This window comes from Pygocentrus nattereri, chromosome 9 (assembly GCF_015220715.1).
Source record: "Pygocentrus nattereri isolate fPygNat1 chromosome 9, fPygNat1.pri, whole genome shotgun sequence".
NCBI lineage: Eukaryota > Metazoa > Chordata > Actinopteri > Characiformes > Serrasalmidae > Pygocentrus > Pygocentrus nattereri.
In genome coordinates this window covers 42665529-42687584 of record NC_051219.1, presented here as the reverse complement: position 1 = coordinate 42687584, position 22056 = coordinate 42665529, and the positions used below count along the sequence as shown (strand labels likewise).

The following is a 22056-nucleotide window of genomic DNA, read 5'->3' as shown; positions in this document are numbered from 1 at the left end:
ATAAAAGAAAGATAATTGCAATAGAATATTCTACACATTGCAACACCCCAGTGATGTCAGGGTACTATTCCAGTGATGTAAATAATGAGTGCCAGTTCAGATCATATGGATAGGGCATATAGTATAGATAGAATGAATTGACCCATCGAGTTTAATCTTTTAATGCTAGTGGTCTGTTTTCAATACCTGTCTGTTCTACTTTGCTCTGCCTTCTTTATGGCCATGCATCATTATTTTTTTTCCCTTTCTCTTCATCTCTTTCTTCTGGCTTTCTCGTACTCTCTGCTTCACTTTCTCTCATTACGATGTCCTATCCCATTGCCCTGCACTCTGTCTCTTACGCTCTTCTCTTTCATTTCTTCTGTCCTCCTTCTTTGCCTCTCATCACTTCATCTCCCCCCTCCCTCCCTCGCTCTCCCTCCCTCCTTCTCTCTGTCTCTGACTCTAATGCTCTCAGCTCTTGGCTTAAACCCTGTATGGCGGTGCTGGAATGCTAACTAGACTCTGCCTGACTTTGCACTACTGGAATATATGTCCACTTAAAGGTGTGTGTGTGTGTGTGTGTGTGTGTGTTTCACCTGTACAGCTGTTTTGACACTGGCTCACCCAGCTGCTCCCAATTACCACCCCCCCCACCCTCCCCTTTACCACCTACCTAACATGCAGTTGTATGCAAAAGTTTGAACACCCTTGTTCGAATTACCTTTCATTGATTTTCTTAGTGAAAAGGTAACACGTCCTCTATGGAGAAAAGTCTTACCTAGCCTTTTATGCAAATTCTAGTACACACATTCTATTTCTATGCTGAATTCAACAGCAACACATATTTCGCTGTTGTCCGAGGAAAATTTTGCATTGCCAAAGTGGTCACTTTACAGGAGATGTAATAAACGTACTTTACTTTTAATGTAAGTCAATGGAACCAGACATTTTCCAGGTCATTCTGGGCCGCTTATTTTGGTCAATTCATAATGAAATTTACAGAAGACATAAACGGCAACAGGGATTTTCAGATTATGTCAAAAACTGAGAAGCAGCAAAAATGAAATGCTGAAATTTTCACAGGCCACATTTTATGCTGTATTTATATTTCCAATATGTTATACTCAGATCAACAGTACTTGTGGATATGTTGACTTGGGGTGCCCAAACATTTGCTGTACAGGAGAACGGGCACACTAGGGGTGGAAATGATTGACAAATAAACTGTGAGCTGACTTAGTCTCTTATTCTCCAGTGTATATTTAGTTTTTTCCATCTGAATTTTCGGGACCAAATCTTAAGGCAAATTATTCACTAACTGCATGAAATAAATGTACATTATTTATTTGTTTATTTCCCCTCAAATTAACACAAAATGTGTTTTTTGATCTACACATATCACTATATGCCTACAATTTACTGCTGAAAGCCAAAAATCCAGAGCAGATCACTGAAGAGACGCCGTCTGTTTATAGTTTAGAGCCCAGATTTGGGGAAAAACGGGTCGACTTTCAGTAGAAAAACAAAGTTCAGCTTCTTTTATTATAAGGGTTTAAAATGACATCACCGTCTATTAGACTGGAGAGAAGAGCTACAGCCTCACACGACGCCCAGCTTCTGAATGGAGCTGATGAAATATGAACGTTATGAAGAACACGACCAGGTGCGGTTTGGAACCACCGGTGGTCTCATGAACATGTTGTAGTTATCAGCCACCCCAGATCTCTGATATCAGATGAACTCTGGACTATTTTTATATGGTATGTTGTGACTGCATTGAGCTGCTTGTGAGCAATGAGAAAACACCTTTTCAGAGAGGCGGCTGTGCCAAGACAAAAATGGACAGGGCAGCTACAGATTAATTTATGTCAAAAAAACGTGTATGAGTGCCAACATTTAACACGACAAATTCACTGTTATTAATGTCAAAAACGTTGATGAACGCTTTGATTTTATAAGTCCTACATGTTTTCATTGAAATATATTCCATCAACATTAAAAGCACAGCACAAAAACTGAGGGATCTCCAAAAAAGCTGGAATTTTCATGGCTACTGTAAAAAACAATTAAACAAAAGTAGGTTCTTCTGTGGGGTAAACTTAATTCCTGCCCCATATAGATGCTTATTCCTCGCCCCACCTATCAGAACTACATTCCGAGAGCCATACAAGGAACACGTTGAATAATCTCAGGGCATTAATACAGAATTCAGCTGATGTGTGCAACCAAAAGTGTGCATCAAGTATTTTACAACGGCTTGGGACGTAGTTCAGCCAATTAGATTCTAGATCTGTTTTACGGCTGCTGTTTTGATGGGATTTAAGGCTTCTATAGGAGGCTCTGCAAGGCCATTTCGACCACATAAACACACAAATGTAACCTGCATACACATTTTGAACGCGTCAGCAAAATGTACGCAGTCATGCTATTTGTTATCCATTATTCTGTCCATGATGTTTTTCATTCTCTTCTTCACTTTCATTCCCACTGTAAAGACCTTGTCCCTGCATCTACAACAATAACCTTATAGAATGTGTGTGCAGGTTTTTTTTGCATTGGGAAATCCAGCTGAATGTGCATTTAGCTCAGAGCGCGAAGCTTCCTTTGCAGGTGCTTGGGAATACAAGCGTTAGATGAGAACAGGGAATTGTCATTTCTGTGTGTGGAAAGATGGGCCTTTAAAGGAAACACTCTAGCGTCTTTCATCCAATCTCTATCTGGCATATCTGTTGCGTACCATCGGTTACTATGGACAATGACTTCGACACGTTTCCCTGCTTTCACCTGATAAAACCCATTTACTTGAAAATTGGCCAACACTAGTCCACTTTAGACACTTTGTAGATACTTAGTTCTTTCAAGCTGCATTGGGGCAGATGTGGGCTGGAGGTTAGGGAGCTGGCCCTGTGACCGGAAGGTCGCCGGTTCGATCCCCAGCACCGACAGTCCATGACTGAGGTATCCTTGAGCAAGACACCTAACCCCCAACTGCTCCCCGGGTGCTGTGGATAGGACTACCCACCGCTCCAGGCAAGTGTGCTCACTGCCCCCTAGTGTGTGTGTGTGTGTTCACTAGTGTGTATGTGGTGTTTCACTTTATGCATGGGTTCAATGCGGAGGTGGAATTTCCCTGTTTGTGGGATTAAAAAAATATCACTTAACTTTAACGAAATATTGACTGAATTGACCATAATTATACTTAACTATAAACTTGTTCTAATCCCAACCTTAACCTTAACCTCAACCCAAAACCTAAACCCAACCCTCACCCTGGTGCAAACCCTAACCCAAAGCCAACTACTGGCTAGAATCAATTGAGTTCATCTATAGATCATCTATAGAGGTCTATAGTGGACTATCCAAATAAAGGAAGTCTGAAAATTGCTTACAGTAGAAGCAAATGGGCGGTTGTTTCTGCTTTTGTGTGCTCTATGTCAGTAGGTTTTCTGTTCTTATTTAACTACAGTTAAATTATTTGTGTGTATTAATTGATTGTATGATACAAATGTAGTACATATAGGTTGTGATAAGTCTCTAGAGCAGTCATTTAAGCTTGGATAATATAGTAATTCAACAATTATTAATGCATTTATACCTATAGAAAGGCAGTTTTTTAAGCTTAAGTAATAACACATTAATAAAGCAACTAGTGAACTTTAGGCCTTTAAACTTGGGTAATAACATGTTAATGCACATACATGTACATGGATCAAACTTTTAAGCTGGAGTCATGACACATTAACTGAACACTTATTAATGCAAATGTGATCTTTTAGAATTGAGTAATAACATGTGACTATTATAATTAAATCTACTGAGATTAAAGCCATTCAACTGACGTAATAACATGGTAATAAAGCAATTATGCTCAAATTTACTGAGATGCGAGCCTTAAAGCAAGGGCAAGAACCTTGGATAAGCTAAGGTTATTTAAACGTATTATTGCACCTGTACATACCCAAGCTTTTAGCATTTTGTACTAACATTGCAAAATGTGAAATTTAAGTAATAACACATTCGTTACTGATGCATATACACCCATAGAAAGACTAGCCTTCATATTAAAAGAAGTAACCAGTTATTAACACACTCACAAGATCCAAGATGCCTGTCACTAGGCTCGCATAACTTGTTAGCCAGCTATTAATGTGTAATAAGATTACATAAGGACTCACTTCAATGTAATTAGATTGTTATTAACGTGTAATAAGCCTTTGCAGCAGGGATGGGCTCTCTCAGATACTCTCTGAGCTCTGATGCAGTGTGTTGGGCTGCAGCATCATGTCCTGCTGGCTGACAGAGTGGCGAGTGCAAAGCGTTTTCCTTGTCATTGACAGGCGGAGGCCTCCACTGGAGCGCCCTTGTTCTTTTAATTACTTCCTCCTGGTTTACAGCTCCAGTGAATTTTAATTATCCTACATGCTAATGTCGGGGTTGCATGTGTGTTTCGTAGCAGGGAAGCTAAGCTCAACATGGCACGCATAGGAAAAGAGGATCACGTCCCACTCGGTGTGGACGGACACCGAACCTGGACCATAAAATGCGTCTAGCAAACACAAGGTGAAGGAAAATAGGTAGTAAAAAGTTACAACGTCAGTAAGTGGCGGGTCTCTCCGCTGGTGAAATGTCCTCAGCTCAGCTGAAAGAGCTTAAGAGTAAGTCCATTTGTTGTGCTTTGCTAGGCTTTGATTATCTGTAATTATCTATACCTCTCTCTCTCTCTCGCTCTCTCTCTCTCTCTCTCTCTCTCTCAGTGGATGGGATTGGCCATTAATGTGGTTAAAAGCTAGCAGATGTCGTTTCAACTGATTTAAACCAGATTACATGGGAAGTGTGTGTCTGTGTGTGTTGCTGTCTGTTGTCTGGGTCGCTCCAGATCATGGACTCACGTCCCGAGTCCTTCAACTCTTGTACGATGGATAACATTTCAGTATAAACAAACGCTTCAAGCTCACATGCAGTGAAAAAGTAAGAAAAAGAGCTGAGGCTTATTGGAAGAGTCTGAGGTTTTGATTGATGACGAATATTGCTCAACTCTTATTTTGAGCAATATTCCCAGAACACGCATTTGCATTAACATGCTATCACTCAACGTTAAAGGCCTGCATCTCCACGGGTGTAGATCCACTAACTGCTTTATTAATGTGTTATTACTTAAGCTTAAAACTGCCTTTCTATAGGTAGAAATGCATTAATAACTGTTTAAATCCTATATGGAATCCGAGCTTACAGTACTGCTCTAGAGATTTCATCATAACCTCTGTGCTGCTTGTGTGTCACACAGTCGATTAATCCACACAATAATTTAACTCTACTTAAAAACCTGCGCTTCAATTAATTATAATCAAATTTAATTGACCCCATAATTCTCACTGGTTACTGGATTATGCTTATTATTTACATTTACAGCATTTGGCTGACGCTCTTATCCAGAGTGACTTACAATTTGATCATTTTACACAAGTAGGTGAAGGCGGTGTTAGGAGTCTTGCCCAAGGACTCTTATTGGTATAGTGTAGGGTGTTTACCCAGGTGCCGGATTGAACCCCAGTCTACAGCGTAGAAGGCAGAACCACTGTTGTACCACTAGTGTAGAACCACTACACTAACCAACCACATAGAGTTTACAGAATAATAAGTCTTTAGATTATCAGTTGAATAATAAGCCTGCAGTTTAAGCATTTGAAGTACACATTTTAGCTCTGAAGTGCCCAAAAAAAGGTTTTTCTTTTCAGCTTAAATCTTTTGTGATGGCCTCATGGCCTAAAGGTGCGAGTGGTCCTTCCTGTGTGTTTGTGAAAGATTATTTCTGTGTCAAAGCCACTTCTGAAGCGCCACCTTGGGCTTGTTCATTTATGCCCTGCTGTCTAATCTTTGCAGGTCTTAGCTGAGCCTGAAAACTACAGCCTTCAACAGGAGACACTGATGTTCACACAATTTGACTGACAGGCTGACAGTTTGACTGTCCACTCAGGAGGAGGAGTACATTAGGCCTTCATCCCAGGTTGAATCTTTGCTGAGCTTGACCTTAATTTAGGAGCTCAACCTTTGACCTCTGACTCAGTAGATGTTGGCATACTAGAACTGGCTGCTTATCCCAAAGTACTAGTTTAATTCTAATTCTATTCTACATTTTTCATTCATCGAGGTACAAACAGTGCAAATGTTCCCTCAAAGCTCCAGCAGTGGTTTTAAGTCCTGATTGTGAAGCTTAGAGAAGTTTCTCCAGGTGAAAAGTTGGTATTTGTTCCTTTTTCATAACCGAATGTTTTAAAACAGAGCAGTAGAGTAAAAGCCTGGAGGCGAGGCGGGGCGTGTGGAGTCAGTCCAGCTTAGAACACATCATTTCAATGGATTATGGTTCCGTTATGTTCCCTGACTGAAGGCACTGAGATGGGGTCCCACCCCAGAGTGTAAATGAAATCAGACTCATTCGTTTTGGGAGGCCAAGAACGAATAAAACAAAGTTTACGTTTCAGATCAACTTTTTCTGACTGTATTTTAGGACATTATGTTTTGTCCCGAACGTCCTTCAAGAATACAAATGTAAAAGGAACAAATGTATCGTTGCTGCTGGAACAAAACCTTGTATGTCCAAAACGATCACTTTACAGGAGAACTCATATTAGACATTAATATGACGATGTTTCCAAGAAACTGTGGAGTTTTCGAATGATGCAATAACAAAACCAAAAACGCAAGGATGATGTGCGTTATATTGTCATCTACATTTCGCTGTTGTCAAACAAAAAAACCCTGTATTTCCATTTTTATCGTTTTTCAGTTTTTGACATAATTTGAAAATGCCTGTTGCCCTTTAGATTATATGTAAAATTCAAGATGAATGGACTAAAAGAAACGACCCAAAATAACTCGTAAAAAAAACTCTGGTTCCATTGACTTCTCCTGTAAAGTGACCGTTCTGGAGACACAAGGTTTTTGTCTATTCTATTTTGTTCCTGTGGATGAGGTGGGTGCGTTTGGATTGAGTATTTTCAGTCAGTTATTAGGACTTTTTTAAGAGCGTCCAGCTTTCAACATCGTGGATGACTTCCTAAAAGAAAAACTCTCGCTTAAAAGCACACACACACCTCACAGCCCAAAACAGCAGTGTGTGTTTACAGCTTGTCAAACACACAGCTTGATAATAGCACTCGTGCATTGAGTAGAGCAGCTCAGAATCAGAGACATGTCTCTATCATAACCTGCTGAGGCTTGTGTGTGCACACTGCCTTCACTACTGTCCACACTGTCTTCAATCCAGCTGCAGGATACTGCACTTAATTTATCATTTATTCATCAAACTACTTAAACATCCTTCTGTACAGCTGTACTACTACATATGTCATGCTGAATTATGCATGATTATGTAATGAGCTGTATTTGGTCTTGCCTTTTTCTTCTGATATTGCATGTGTGACTGTTTAGTTTAAATGGGATTAAATCAGAAAAAAGGGCATATATATATATAATGATGCCCTTATATATATATAGTAAGACATATATTTACATTTATGGCATTTGACTGACGCTCTTATCCAGAGCGACTTACAATTTGATTGTTTTTACACAGGTAGGCAAAGGTGGTGTTAGGAGTCTTGCCCAAGGACTCTTATTGGTATAGTGTAGGGTGTTTGCCCAGGTGGGGGATTGAACCCCAGTCTACAGCGTAGAAGGCAGAGGTGTTACCCACTACACTAACTAACCACCATATATTGTGATTCACTTTTGCTGTTCAAATGTAACGACATAATGTATCAAGATTCAATAGTATTTCAGCAGTTTTAAACCCTTAGTAGTCAAAAACTGTTCCTGACATTTAATTACATGTGAACAACAATGTAACTACTAATGATTTAGTCACTGTTACAGGTGTATTACAGAAGTACACCTTATGTCATTACACATGTATCACCTTCAGTTTTGCCTCATGTGATGACACGAGTGTATCTTATCGGTTGTAACAGCCTATTCTCTCTCATGTAATTAGAAGGGTAATAACAAATGTAATTACATTGTAATTGTTATTTTGAAGTTTTTTTTTACCCCCAGTAGTAAAAGGTGTGTGTAATAACTTAATAATAATTAAGACATGATTCAGACGGTATCTGCCAGCTGTCCTAACATTTAGCCAGTGTTTATGTTGCCAGTGCTGAGACACTGTAACCAGGTTCAGCTTTAAACCAGTCCAGCAGATGTCCTTTAACTTAAAATGTAACTTTTATGTTACATCAATGAAATGAGTTGCATTATATTACCCTCAAAGTAGCATCTATATTACCACTGCTTTATTACTCAGTAACTACATACTAACTACACAGGAACTGTGGACTTAATTTAAAGTGTAACTTTAATGCTATACTGCAGGAAAGTTCCTGTGTAGTTGTTATAAATGTATAGTGTTATTGCAGAATGGCATTAATGTGATGTGATTAGGTTACCTTGTTACAACACAGTTATTCCACAGTAATTAAGTAAAGCATAAATGTAATGTTACCTAAAACATACTTGCTGGAAAAGGCTTCTGAACTGTGGTACACTTGTGTAATTACATAGGCTGTACTTCTGTCATCCACCCATAACATTGGCTAAATCATCAGTAGTTAATGTTTTTCAGTTTGTGACATAATTTGAAAATGCCCGTTACCCTTTACACCATGTGTAAACTTCATGATGAACGGCCTAAAAGAAATGACCCAAAATGACTTGGAAAAAACTCTGGTTCCATTGACGTACATTAAAACTGAAGTAGGTTTTTTCCTTCTCCTGTAAAGTCACCATTTCGGTACGAGGATATGAAGTTTTCTTCTGACAACAGTGATATGTTATTCATGTGTAACTACACAGTTATTAGATAGTGGGGCCAACGTATTTGCTTAGTTGTAATTACGCAATAATGTATGCAGTGAATTGCAAGGATTGTAAAAGTGCACATTTTCCACATTTTTCAATGTCCAAAAATGCTGAACACATGGGAAGCAAGCAAAGGGTGCTTTTGTTCTTTGCTCTGTGTAGAACAAGGTCTTCATACATATCAAGCATAAATATAGTGTTAATTGTATAGTATTATTATAGTATCTATAGTAGGATTTCGATGCTTTTCTTGGAGATCAAAGAGTGGGAAGTGAGAGTTTATATCAAATTACATGCAGCTGTTCAGTAATAACTGCAAACCCCTGTCTATAAACTGTTTATAAACCACATATATATATATATATATACACAGTACTGTGTGAAAGTCTTAGGCACCCAAGACACATTTTCAAAATCTATTTATTTGTGTAGTTTGTGTTTATTTGCTGAGAAAAGTGTTAAGACTGAAATAAACTAAAGTTATAGAATATTAATGAATAATGATTATATATATATATATATATATATATATATATATATATATATATATATATATATATATATATATATAACTTTAACACACACACACACATATATATATATATATATATATATATATATATATATATATATATATATATATATATAATAAACAGTGATGTTCTGGATGTTTGTGTGTTTGTTTACCCATTTCCAAGCCGCTCCTCGAGGAAGTCCAGTATTATATGTAGTTAAAAAGCAGCTTCTGGTTTGACCAATCAGTGCTCAATAAAATGAGCTCATGATGTAATTGATGATATTAACGAGTCTCTGTGGCGGCTGTGAAGGTGTCCAGGAAAAATATGGACCCGAGAAATTATTGTTACTTTTTATTGTTTTTCTGTTAATTTGAATTATGAATACAACTTTATTCTAATGTATATTGTGATAAACTCCCTGCTGAGGTCAACTGTTTAAAAATGAGCTTAGATGCCTTAAACTTTCACCCAGTACTGTGTATATATATATATAGTGCCATATACTCTATAATCTTCTTCCTCAGGTGCTGCATTTTTATACAATCCCTCAACCTATAAGAGCAGACTCCAATTAATTATCCACTTTTTCAATCTGATTTACTGATACGTTTAGTCGGAACATAAAGCACGTGATTGATTATGGGCTTTTAACCGTTCCAGTGTCTGATCACATCATTGAAATTGTACAAGGTACACTTTAACATAGACCAACTGCTTTGTTAAACCTTGCATACATAAGCGCTGCAAATCAAAAAACGCCCCTGGGGCTATTAATACACTCAGCCGCTTTTCTCCCATATAATCAGCTGCTGGAAACAAAGCAATTATGTGTTTTAAATGCGAAATGTGTATTAAATAATTAAAACGTGGCTTCTTTAATTATTCGGACTACGATTGTATCACACACCATCCGTCATACACAGCCATCTGATTTGAATTCCACTGTTTCGGCACTGAGTCTCTTTATATTACTGCTGTGCATCATCATGCCAGTCCGCATTAGTCCATGTCCTTTAATTCTTCAGTGGTTTAAATCAGTCGTGTAGTTAAGTCAACACAGCTCTGGAGGTCGGGAGGCACGTACACATGTACACATATCAGAACTCTTGTTTGCATTTGCTTACTCAATGAGATATTTGAATAAAGCATCAATATTTTCATATTAAAAAAGTAAATTAGAGTAAAATTTAACCTCTTCTTCTCCAGGCTATGTTTTGGTTCGTCCATCTGAGTTTACGTGATAAAATCGTAAGGCAGATTTTTCAGTAACTGCATGAAATAAATGCACATTTTTATTTGATCTATTTAATTTTTTATAAAGGCTCCCCAAATGAACAGAACGTGTTTTATGATCTCCACATATCACTACATGCTTACAATTTACTGCTAAAGTCCAAAAATCTCCGCCGCTCTTTGTGTTGTTCTCTAAAAGTGATGTTTCCAGAGCAGATCACTGAAGAGACGCCGTCTGTTTATAGTTTAGAGCCCAGATTTGGGGAAAAACGGGTCGACTTTCAGTAGAAAAACAAAGTTCAGCTTCTTTTATTATAAGGGTTTAAAATGACGTCACCGTCTATTAGACTGGAGAGAAGAGCTACAGCCTCACACGACGCCCAGCTTCCACCGGTGGTTCCGAGGAGTTTAAGAGGCTGTGTTTTAAATGAGATTGTCTGAGCATGCGTCAAAAATGTAGAGGTTTTACAGCGAATATCGCGTCTTATGTGTAAGCTGAGCTACGTATGGAACTGTTTTAAACTAAAAGAGGCCTTTATGCAGCGTAAACTCTTCAGAAGTTATTATTATGTCGATCTCCTCACACCACACACCTAAAACACAAGGACAAATCAGTAAAACCAGGTACGAATCACCTCATTTCCTCTCCACACCTTATGTGTTTTTGTTTTTCTCAGCACTATAAACCCTTTTCGTGTCCTGGTATTCAAATCTTTCACTCAGCTCCATAATTATTGGCATCTCAGGAAAAGGTGAGTAGAAACACTCATGAAAACAAGAGTGTGTGAGATTGAACTAATTAACCCAGATGACACTTAGTCATTACTTTACCAGGGGTGCCCATAATTATAGAGCTGACGTAGCATTTAAAACGGATGAATCAGATGTTTTTCAGGCCACCTGAATTCACTCAAACACCCTGTATCCCCAGCTTAAACACCAAAACCTCCAACACGCACTTACACAGCAGCGAAGACGCTACAGTAAAATAGGGTCGGGGTTTTAGAGCAGCGGTTATCGTAGTGAACCTTTGCCAGTTGATTATTGATGTCCTATCAAGTAGAGGTGTTGCAATATAAAAGATATTGATAAATGCGAATGAGATTTGATCGACTTTGATAGGCATGCATTTACATATCACTGCTTTTTTCCGTTTTCAGCACAATGTGAAAATGCCTGTTGCCATTGACACTGTGTGTAAATTTCATGGAGAACAGGACTAAACGAAAGGACCCAAAATGACTTTGGTTCCATTGACCAGGCCATCGAGATTCAACTAATTAACCCAGGTGACATTTATTCATTGCTTTACCGGGTAAAATGGCCATTTCTAGTGTCGGACCGAAGAAGCGCATTGAGAGTTTATTACATTATGACAACACATTCCATTTTCATAGGGTGGTTTAGGTAGGGTTCAGGTGCTGGACTAGGTCTGCAGAAGGCGTTAGGCCAGGATTAGAGGGTCTGCGGCAGGTTCAGGCGTTAGGCCGGGGTTAGCGGGTCTTTGCAGTGGCCGTAGTGGGCCCCCCGGCCCCTGGCTTTGTCTGCCTCAGCACGCTCACTCAGTCAGCATTGTTGCATATTTAATGTCCTGATGAGCGCTTCCACCTGCTGACACAGGCAAAGTGACAGAACAATACTCCCTCTCCTCCATCCCCTCCATCTCTCTATCCATACTGCCTACTGCCGGCCTGCCCAGAACACCCTCATCAATCCTGCCCCCCTCCCCCCGTCTCTCTTTTCTGACCTCTCTCTCTCTCACACCTATGATGTCACATGCTAACCCCATTGACCTGTTTTACCCCCCCCCCCCCCCCCCCCAACAAACTCAGTAGCTCTCTTTTGCAGTCTACACCCTGAACCATGTACGTGGATAGAAGTCCCACATTCTCTCCTGCAGCCGTGCTCTATATGTTCCCGCTCTCATCTCGGTCAGCCACTTGCTCGCTCCCGTTCCCATGAGTATCCTATCCCACTTTCTCTCCCTCTCTCTCTTATTCTTTCACATGCACACTCACCCCTTCTGTACACTGCTCGTTTCCATTTTTAGGGACCCTTTTACCTGAGTCTTAAGATCACAGTCACTTTTTTTTTGCAGACATTTTGAACATTTTGTAACATTTTCTTCTCAGGCTACACACACACACACACACACACACACACACATTGCTGCTATTGGAACATCTCTATTTTTGTCATTTTCCAGGTTTTGACATAGTTTGAAAATACGTGTTGGCCTTTACACTGTTTACAAATTCCATGATGAATGGGCCAAAAGAAAAGGCCCACAATGACTTGGAAAAAATTCTGGTTCCATCGACTTACATTAAAAGCAGAGTAAGTTTTTTCCTCCTCCTGTAAAGTGACCATTTTTGGAGATTTGGTCGGGCTCAGCTGTTCAGTGTGTGTAAAGTGAGATTTCTGATTCAGCCGCTGTTCTCGGTGGACTAACCCTGCAGGGTCCTGACACTTACTAAACACAGAGCTTTCCCTAACACACTACACACCTTTGATGTCCGCGTATGTGTGTGTGTGTATTGGAGGGGGGTCCCCACACACACCACACACAGAAAACTTGCCCTGATGCTGAAGGTTAAGTGGCGATCCCCCAGCACAGCTTACGCTTTCAAACAAGCAGTCCCATAGTCCATGTTAAGTGGATGTAGTCCATTTAATTGAATGAACTTACTCAACTGTGACTGTGCTAAGGTAAAGGGAACGTCTACAAACTGTAGTATCAAACATTTTAACTATGTAATAGTTTCTGGTAAATTCTCATGGCTTAGCGTAACGTACGCTCTCTCTCTCTCTCTCTCTCTCTCTCGCTCTCTCTCTCTCTCTCTCTCTCTCTCTCTCTCTCTCTCGCTCTCTCTCTCTCTCTCTCTCTCTCTCTCGCTCTCTCGCTCTCTCTCTCTCTCTCTCTCTCTCTCTCTCGCTCTCTCTCTCTCTCTCTCTCTCTCTCTCTCTCTCTCTCTCTCTCACTCTTTCTCTCACTGACCATATTATCCATTAGTAAGCATTTGTTCACTGCACCATTTGGATTGGATTGGCTGCCTCTGTGTTCCTGTACATAAGAACACAATCGCATTTCCAATTGCGCTGATCAACCGATTTTCCATCATTTTCCAACAATCTAAATGTCTGAAAGGATGAATCAGATGTAAAAAGAACATCTTTGCTATCTTATTGATACCAGAAATTAACTCAAACACCTCTATTCCCAGCTTAAACACCAAAACCTCCAACATGCACTTGCACAGCAGCGAAGACGCTACAGTTAAACAGCGCCGTAGTTTTAGATCAGTAGTGAACCTTTGCCAGTTGATTACTGAAATTCTAGCAAATATTTTTGTTTTTAGAAGTTTTGCTACATACAAGATATTTAGAAATGCAAATGAGACCTGATCTATTTAAATATGCATGAATTTGCATATTGTTGCTGTTGGAAAAAAAAAAACTTGTCTTCTCTATTTTTGTCTTTTTTCAGTTTTTGACGTGAAAAGCTCTGTTGCCCTTTACATTGTGTGTAAGTTTCATGAAGAACGGAGCAAAAGAACGGACCCAAACTGACTTGGAAAAACGTCTGGTTCCATTGACTTACATTAAAAATAAAGTGTGTTTTTTCCTTCTCCTGTAAAGTTACCATTGTGGAGATATGAGGTTTTCTTCTGACAACAGTGATATTTAGAGAAAAAATAAATATCTAGGCTGTGGATGACTTAGAATTAAAGTGTTCACTTTAATCTGATGACATTATTTGTTCTTGAGAAAGGTTCTAAGGAAAAGTCGACGTCAGATCCATGACGCAGAGCTGTTCTCCCCTTTGTGCTCTTGAGTGTGTGCAGCTTCTGTTCTTATCTAAGAACAAATCCCAAATAAGGGAACACTGGTGAACGTCAAAATATTTGGAGGCTGAGTTTTTAGGGTGAGAATGTAAAGCTGATTTTGAGAAAAACGGCCTCAGAACTGTTTTACCCAGTTCAGTCTCAGAAAACATGGACCACTTACAGAAATGCTGGGGTTTTACAGGGAATAGACATATAAGACTTGTTTTTGCCTGTGGTGTCTTTTTCTGAACTGTTATGCTAGAAAGAATCCGAGCTCTTTCGGTTCTGCCCAAGCTTTGAGATTCTTCTTTACACTCCTGGTGCTGGAAGTGTGTGCTGGGGTGTGTGTGACCGGTCCAGAAGCCCCGCTCTCTCTCCTGCCTGGGATACATACTTCTTTACATTCCATAGTTGCACTTGTTCATATGGGCATATAAAGAAGTATGTCCCCCAAGCAGGTTCCATGGGCTTTGATTCGCAGCACCGTCCCGGGACCCTCTCTGTACAGACCAGCGGAGGCCCACTACATGCACACTGTTTAACTATTCAATCACAGAGCAATGGTATGCATTTGTTCTTCTTCCTTAACAAACTCTATATGTGTGTATATATGCTGCTGTTGGAACAAAACCTTGTATCTCCATTTTTGCCGATTTTCAGTTTTTGACATAATTTGAAAATGCATGATGGAATTTATATTTTGAGTAAATTTCATGAAGAATGGACCAAAATAAACGGCCCAAAATGACTTGGAAAGACGTCTGGTTCCATTGACTTACATTAAAAGTAATGCATGCTTTTCCCTTCTCCTGTAAAGTTACCATTTTGGAGATACGAGGTTTTGTTCCGACAGCAGCGATAAGCAGAATATAATATGGATATGATTATGGCGTCTCTTTATGTGGAGTTTAACTTTGTCCACCTAATTCTGTACTGTAAATATCACGGCATGGCGACGTAACTTCAGATTATTACGGTTGAGTAAGTGTAAAAAGTCCACGTTTCTACTCAATTACGTCTCCTTTCCGTTTGATCCGATTACTGTACAGGTCAAGTCGCTAGCGCCTCACATTTTTCCGCTTCGTTTCTCCCGGAGAAATCCTACAAATTGTCAAATCACATGGAAATGAAGCTAAACTATTACAGCCGTACACAGACCGGCTCCTTCTTTCTCTCTCTGCTCTTCTTCCTAACTTAGACTCACACCATTTCTCATTCCTGTGGTCCTTCTGGAAAACTGCATTGCTGCACACACAGGTACGTAACTCACACACACACACATACCGGCACTCTGACACACACACACACACACACACACACACACACACACACACACACACACACACACACACACACACACACAACTACACGGCAGGATGTGCTAGTTTTACTGGAAGAGCAGTTTTTTTAAGTCAGGCTACGCAGAGCAGCAGCACACGCGATTCACCTTGACTGTCAGCCCTGGAGGTGCAGCTGCAGCAGAGAGAGAGAGAGAAAGTGAGAGAGAGAGAGAGAGAGAGCGCAAGAGAGAGCGAGAGAAGGGGGTTTGGTGCTTACCTAGCGGGTAGCTGTCAGCTTGAGTCCCCCAGCTTCAGATGGGCCAATGCACCAAAGAGGGTGGAAAGAATAAAAGGACGAAGAGAAAGAAGTGCAATAGCTCCTCTTTTCCTTTCCTCTCTCCACTCTAACTGTTTCAGGTGCTGCCTCTGCAGTCTATTCTCTCTCTCTCTCACTCTCTCAAACTCCCTCTCTCTCTCTCCTCTCCCTCCTCCCATCTCTCTCTGTCACTCTCGCTCTTTCATTATCAGTCCGTATTTCTCGCATTCTGCCTCACACTCTCTTCTCTCTCATCCTGTCTTACAAACTCTCTTTCCTTGCTAACCTCTCTATTCTCTCTCTCTCTCTCTCTCTCTCTCTCTCTCTATCTATCTCTCTCTCTCTCTCACGTGCGCTCCTGCTAGTTGAAACTTTCAATGTTGTGAATAGGCTCTGATGTAAATGTAATATGGTCCAGAGCTGATCTATATCACTGACCTCTCCTCACTGGCCTCCACCTCACTGTTCACTTTTAGTCCATAACGCACAGCCTATACAGCCTGCACCACACACACCCCTCCTCCTCCTCTCTCTATCTCTCTCTCTCTCTCTATCTCTCTCCCTCCCCCTTCCCTTTTCTCTCATTGACCCCTGAGTCTCTCTCTCTCTCTCTCTCTCTCTCTCTGATCATATGAAGCCACGATAATCTAACTGTAAACGCTCTTTCATAGACATGCCAGCCCCCCTGCATTGCATTCGTATATGTGCGCTCACAGAAAGCATTAATGTACATTACAGCATTATATAGTGACATTAAGGTTGGAGCCAGTAATGATCTGACAGTACAGGCTCTTTAGTACACGTGGCAGTCTCGCTATTTTATGTGCATGTTTGTAATCATTGATTCAGTACAAACTCAGAATTCTACTGAAAAATACAGAAAATATAATATATATAATATAATATAATATAATTAATATAAATATAATAAATAACTGTTGTCGGAAGAAAAGCTAACTTTACAGTAAAAGGAAAAAACCTACTTCACTTTACATGTAAGTCAATGGAACCAGACTTCTTACTCAGTCATTTTGGGCCGTTTCTTTTGGTCCATTCTTCATGAAATTCACACACAGTGTAAAGGGCAACAGGGATTTTCAAATGATGTCAAAAACTGAAAAACGACAGAAATTGAGATATGAGGTTTTCTCCCCGACAGCAGCGATATACAAAACAAAACAATCTGAATTATAATCTGAAGAATCAACCCTTTAACGAAGACTGAGTCTCTAAAGGTAAATCCCTGCTTTGATTAGGTCTGCTAGATGGCGTATTCAATCCTGATTCGCTAATAAGTGATGCCAAAAGTGCTGAAATAACTGACCTCTGAATGCTGATGGGTGTACAGATCAATCTAATGGGCTACAGACAGTGCAGATGTAGTGTAGATCAGGTCTGGAATTACAGAGCAAAACACCACACAGTACTGCATGCGACACAAATTCTCAGTGGCTATAAAATTGAGTTTGAATACGATGTCATAAACTAACAAATCCACTCTGAAATACACTCACTGACCACTTTATTAGGTAGTAAAAGGTTGGACCCCCTTTTGCCTTCAGAACTGTCTTAATTCTTCGTGCCAGACTTTCAACAAGGTGTTGGAAACGTTCCTCAGAGATTCTGGTTGGTTATTTGAGTTCCTGTTGTCTTTCTATCATCTGGAACCAGTCTGCCCGTTCTCCTCTGACCTCTCACATCAACAAGGGATTTTCGCCCACACAACTGACCGCTCACTGGATATTTCCTCTTTTTCGGACCGTTCTCTGTAAACCCTAGAGATGGTTGTGTGTGAAAATCCCAGTAGATCAGCAGTTTCTGAAATACTCAGACCAGCCCGTCTGGCACCAACAACCACGCCACGTTCAAAGTCCCTTAAATCCCCTTTCTTCCCCGTTCTGATGCTCGGCCTGCACTTCAGCAAGTCGTCTTGACCACCTCTACAAGCCTAAATGCAATGAGCTGCAGCCGTGTGATTGGCTGATTAGCTATTTGTGTTAACAAGCAACTGAACATATAATAAAGTGGCTGGTGACTGTAGTTCATATAAACTAATTTAACAGTACATGTAAGTAATTTTGGAGTGTTTCTCTTGGACAGGTGGTGATGTGATGATATATTCATATGATGCATAAGCAGCTTCTGTCTTAAGGTATAAGATTTTAATGTGACGGCAATTATATCGTCCCTATCCAATGAAAAACATGTATATTCCACATATTAACTTTGCAGGAGGAGGCAAACACCTCAACGTTCAGTGTAGGCTTGTGTAAAGCGGTTTTAGTCATTTTGATGTAATAATTTTAGTCATTTTGAAGCGATGTTGGAGTATTTCTGTTTGTCCATTCATCAGGCTTTTTATATCATATAAAGGACACCTGCCATGGTCAGATGATGTGGAAAAAGGCAGGTTTTGCTTTGGACAGTAACAATAGGTTAATATATGTTATAGTACATTATGTTCACTTCATTATGTTAAGTTCATTATGGCTATGTATAGAAATGTAAATGTGCTTTTCAAGACCTAAAGACATAATGAGATCCTGTGTGTGTGTGTGTGTGTGTGTGTGTGTGTGTGTGTGTGTGTGTGTGTGGCACGGCTCTCCCCCCATTACCTTTTACCCCAGCCCCCCTTCTCCTCCAGATCAATACCAATTTATAGGCAAATAGCACATAGCTGACTTGCCCCTTTAATGAATTAGCCCATTGCTGATGTCACTGCTCTAATGAAGCCTCTCACTGCGGTCTTAAGTAAACCTAGCGAAGATACATGTAGGGTGTGTGTGTGTGTGTGTGTGTGTGTTCCTGTGCAACACACACTCAGCTTGACTGATAATCACAGCAGAGGGCGGCCCGAGGAGTCGCCTAACGTCTGTAGTCTAATGGCACTTTGAGCTGAGTGTAAGGTGTGGATGTGTGTGTGTGTGTTGGTATGAGAGGTTATATACATTTTCTATTGGTTATTGGTTATTAATTATTGTCAAAACGAAGTACAGTGTATATTACATGAAAGGCCGAGTGAACAGCCTGACACTGCGCTACACAAAACAGTGAACACAATGTGCGCTTCAAAGACACTACATAGATGCGCCACGCATACAGAACAGCACACTTCTATGCATGTGATTAGACTTCCTCCCCTCATCAGGTTTTTTCCACACATCCATCCCCTACACTCCAGCACAGCTTACCTAATGCACACACACTTAATTTGCCATGCATCTGCATACCACCAAGGAGTGGACAATATGGCTAAAATATAACATCACAATATATTTTGACAAGATATATTATTCACAATATTTCATTTTTATGAGATTTGATAGTTTGGAACAGACAAAAGCCCCAGTAGTGCCACATTTTCCTAAAATACTGTCTGAATTATTTTTTATTTTTTTATATCCAGTGTTTCATGTATTGCACTGTACTATATCCAGCTAAACAGGACTAAGTCTGCTCTCTTGGTAAAGAACATCTCTGGTGAAATGACATGATTTTTTCATTTTCTAGGTGGTAAAAAAAAACAAAAAAAAAAACACATGCACTATGAAGAGGAAAAAAAACATGAATATGATTATTTGTTAGTGCACAATTTCTATTTATTTGATGGGTTTAACATATTGGAGAAAAATACAATGTAAAATATAAAATATGCCATAATATTTGCACAGGTCATATTTAACGTTTATGTTTTTCAGCAGTACGGAAAACATTCAGCAAATAAACCGTATTTGTGCATTATAAAGTGTGAAAATGTCAGCAAAAACTTCTCGTATCTCCAGAATGGTAACTTTACAGGAGAAGGAAAAAAACAACTTACTTTTAATGCAAGTCAATGGAACCAGAATTTTTTACAAGTTATTTTGGGCTGTTTCTTTTGGCCCGTTATTCATGAAATTTACCCACAATGAAAAGGGAAATGGGCGTTTTCAAATGATGTGAAAAACTAAAAAATGGCATATGTATACACACACACACACACACACACACACACACACACACGTGTATGAGCATGCACATGGTCTTAAACAACTAATGGCTACCAGCTTAGCACAGTAGCACTGGCTCTCTCTATTGCAGTCTCTGCGTAATTAAACTGAAAATCCTTCTCATAAATCAACACTACTCTCCTCCCTCTTTTTTCACCCTCCTTTATTTTTCATCCTTCCTTTCCTGAAGTGACTAGACTGTGTGTGTTTGTGTAAATTGACCCCACCCCCGCACCTAACCTAACACCACCACCACCACCACCACCACCACCACCACCCTCTCTTTCTTCCCTGTGCAAAACCACTCAGCCAACTTTTAATATGAGCTTGCCGTCCTTACACCGTACATGGATCCATTTCTTGGAAATATGCTTATGTCACCACGCACATGCATAGGTGAACTTTCGCAGCAGGTGTACCATTCCTGCCCTGCACTGACCATCCTACCCTCCCCCCAATAGTCCTCCACCTTCAGCAGCTGTTCAGTCAGAGACACATTCAACTGTCACCTGATCCCAGCAGCTCTAGTTTTGAGTCCACATTTGAACATGGCTTGGGTTGCCAGGCCTAACTCCTGCCATCGTGCCATGGGAGTAAAATTAGGTACAAAGCTGACTGGCCTTTGCGAACTGTCTGGGAGGTCATGTGATTCGACCCCCTGCACCCCTCCTCACTGGACCTCTCTTAAAGTGTCTGTTCAGAATTGCGATGACGCATAAGGTCGATGTGGAAAAAGGCCGACGTATGAGAGTACAGGGAAGACTACGTTCTTCTGGAGTCAGCTGTACTTATTTGTAGCATGATTACGGAAATAACGACACTGAACAACTAGCAGATCGACGCTGTCTGAGGCAAATCCTGTCGGCAAAGGGGCGGCTTTTTAGGAAAAGGGACATTTTCTTAAGGCTAACTTGCAAGAAAAACATTCACTTGAAAAGTACCATTAGTCTGTTTCCCAGGAAAGCAAAGAAACAAAAAAAAGTGGAGTTGCAAAGTTTTCCCATGACAAACGACACAATATTTGACCTCAAACAATGAGGAACTCTGCTAAAATGGTCTCTGCACTCTTCAAGTCGATTGTTCAGTAGAGTAATGAGGCTGGAAGCTTCTTGTATTATCTGTGCTGTGAGGAAGGATGTTCCCACACTGAAGCATTGAAAATTTGATCCGTGAACAAGTAAAGAACTCAGCGGCTCTCCTTGGCGTAAGCTAGCCCAGGCTGTGGTGTGATGCAGTAGCACGATGAGGTTGCTAGCATCTCCCTCAGCGCCAGATCTAATGTAACTTTGACAGGACGAGCAGGACCGATTCCCCACCGAGCGCATGTTAAACACAGAAGCACAAAGATGCAGGCCAGGCAAGAAGATGAGCGTTTTTCGGACGTGCATGCACTCACACATTCACTTACCGTGCAGATCAGAATGGCAGGAGGAGAGTCCGTACACCAGCAGCTGATTCAGCGTTTGAGAGTTTAAGGATAAGAGGAGAGAGAGAGAGGGAGAGGGAGAGGGAGAGAGAGGGAGAGAGGGAGAGGGAGGCTGGAAGAGGGGGGAAAAAGGAACAGAGAGGAAAGCGAAGGAGAGCCACTGACGTTGGACTTGTGTTGCCTCTTCTCACGGCACAGGACAGGAAAAAAGTTGCAAATGAAAAAGAGCAGCTGAAGGAAGGGACCAAAGTAGTTCGAAAAATAGAGGAACGTAAATAAGCTCGCCGCCAATCATAGGCCTCCAGCCCATCTCAGCCTGAACGTAAACGTGTCACGACTGTTAGACCCCACCCCCATCCCTCCACCTGTCCTACACCCAATGGGATCTGAAAACGGAGCAGGAGACGGTATGGATGGTATGCTGACGGTAGGAGAGAGAGAGAGAACGGGGGAGAGTGAGAGACACTGACAGAGAGGCAATGAGAACGGTGGGTAAAGTGTGAAAGGATTTACAGAGAGAATGAAGATATCAAAGCCACATAAAGACAGGGTTCGAGAGATAAAGGCATAAAAGGGCAGCATGAAAGATGGAGCAGATTAAAGGTTAAGTGCGAGCAGAGCAGCTGCATTTA

At 40.5% G+C, this 22056-nt stretch overlaps 1 long non-coding RNA gene across 1 annotated transcript in view; it reads right to left on the bottom strand.

Moving 5' to 3' along the window:
- Positions 1-21735, bottom strand: part of LOC108412881 — a 40424-nt gene extending 18689 nt beyond the window's left edge. Inside the window, exon 1 of the long non-coding RNA XR_001856706.1 lies at positions 21407-21735. This is a non-coding gene — a long non-coding RNA (uncharacterized LOC108412881). The remainder of the gene's footprint in view (positions 1-21406) is intronic.
- Positions 21736-22056: the final 321 nt, after the last annotated feature.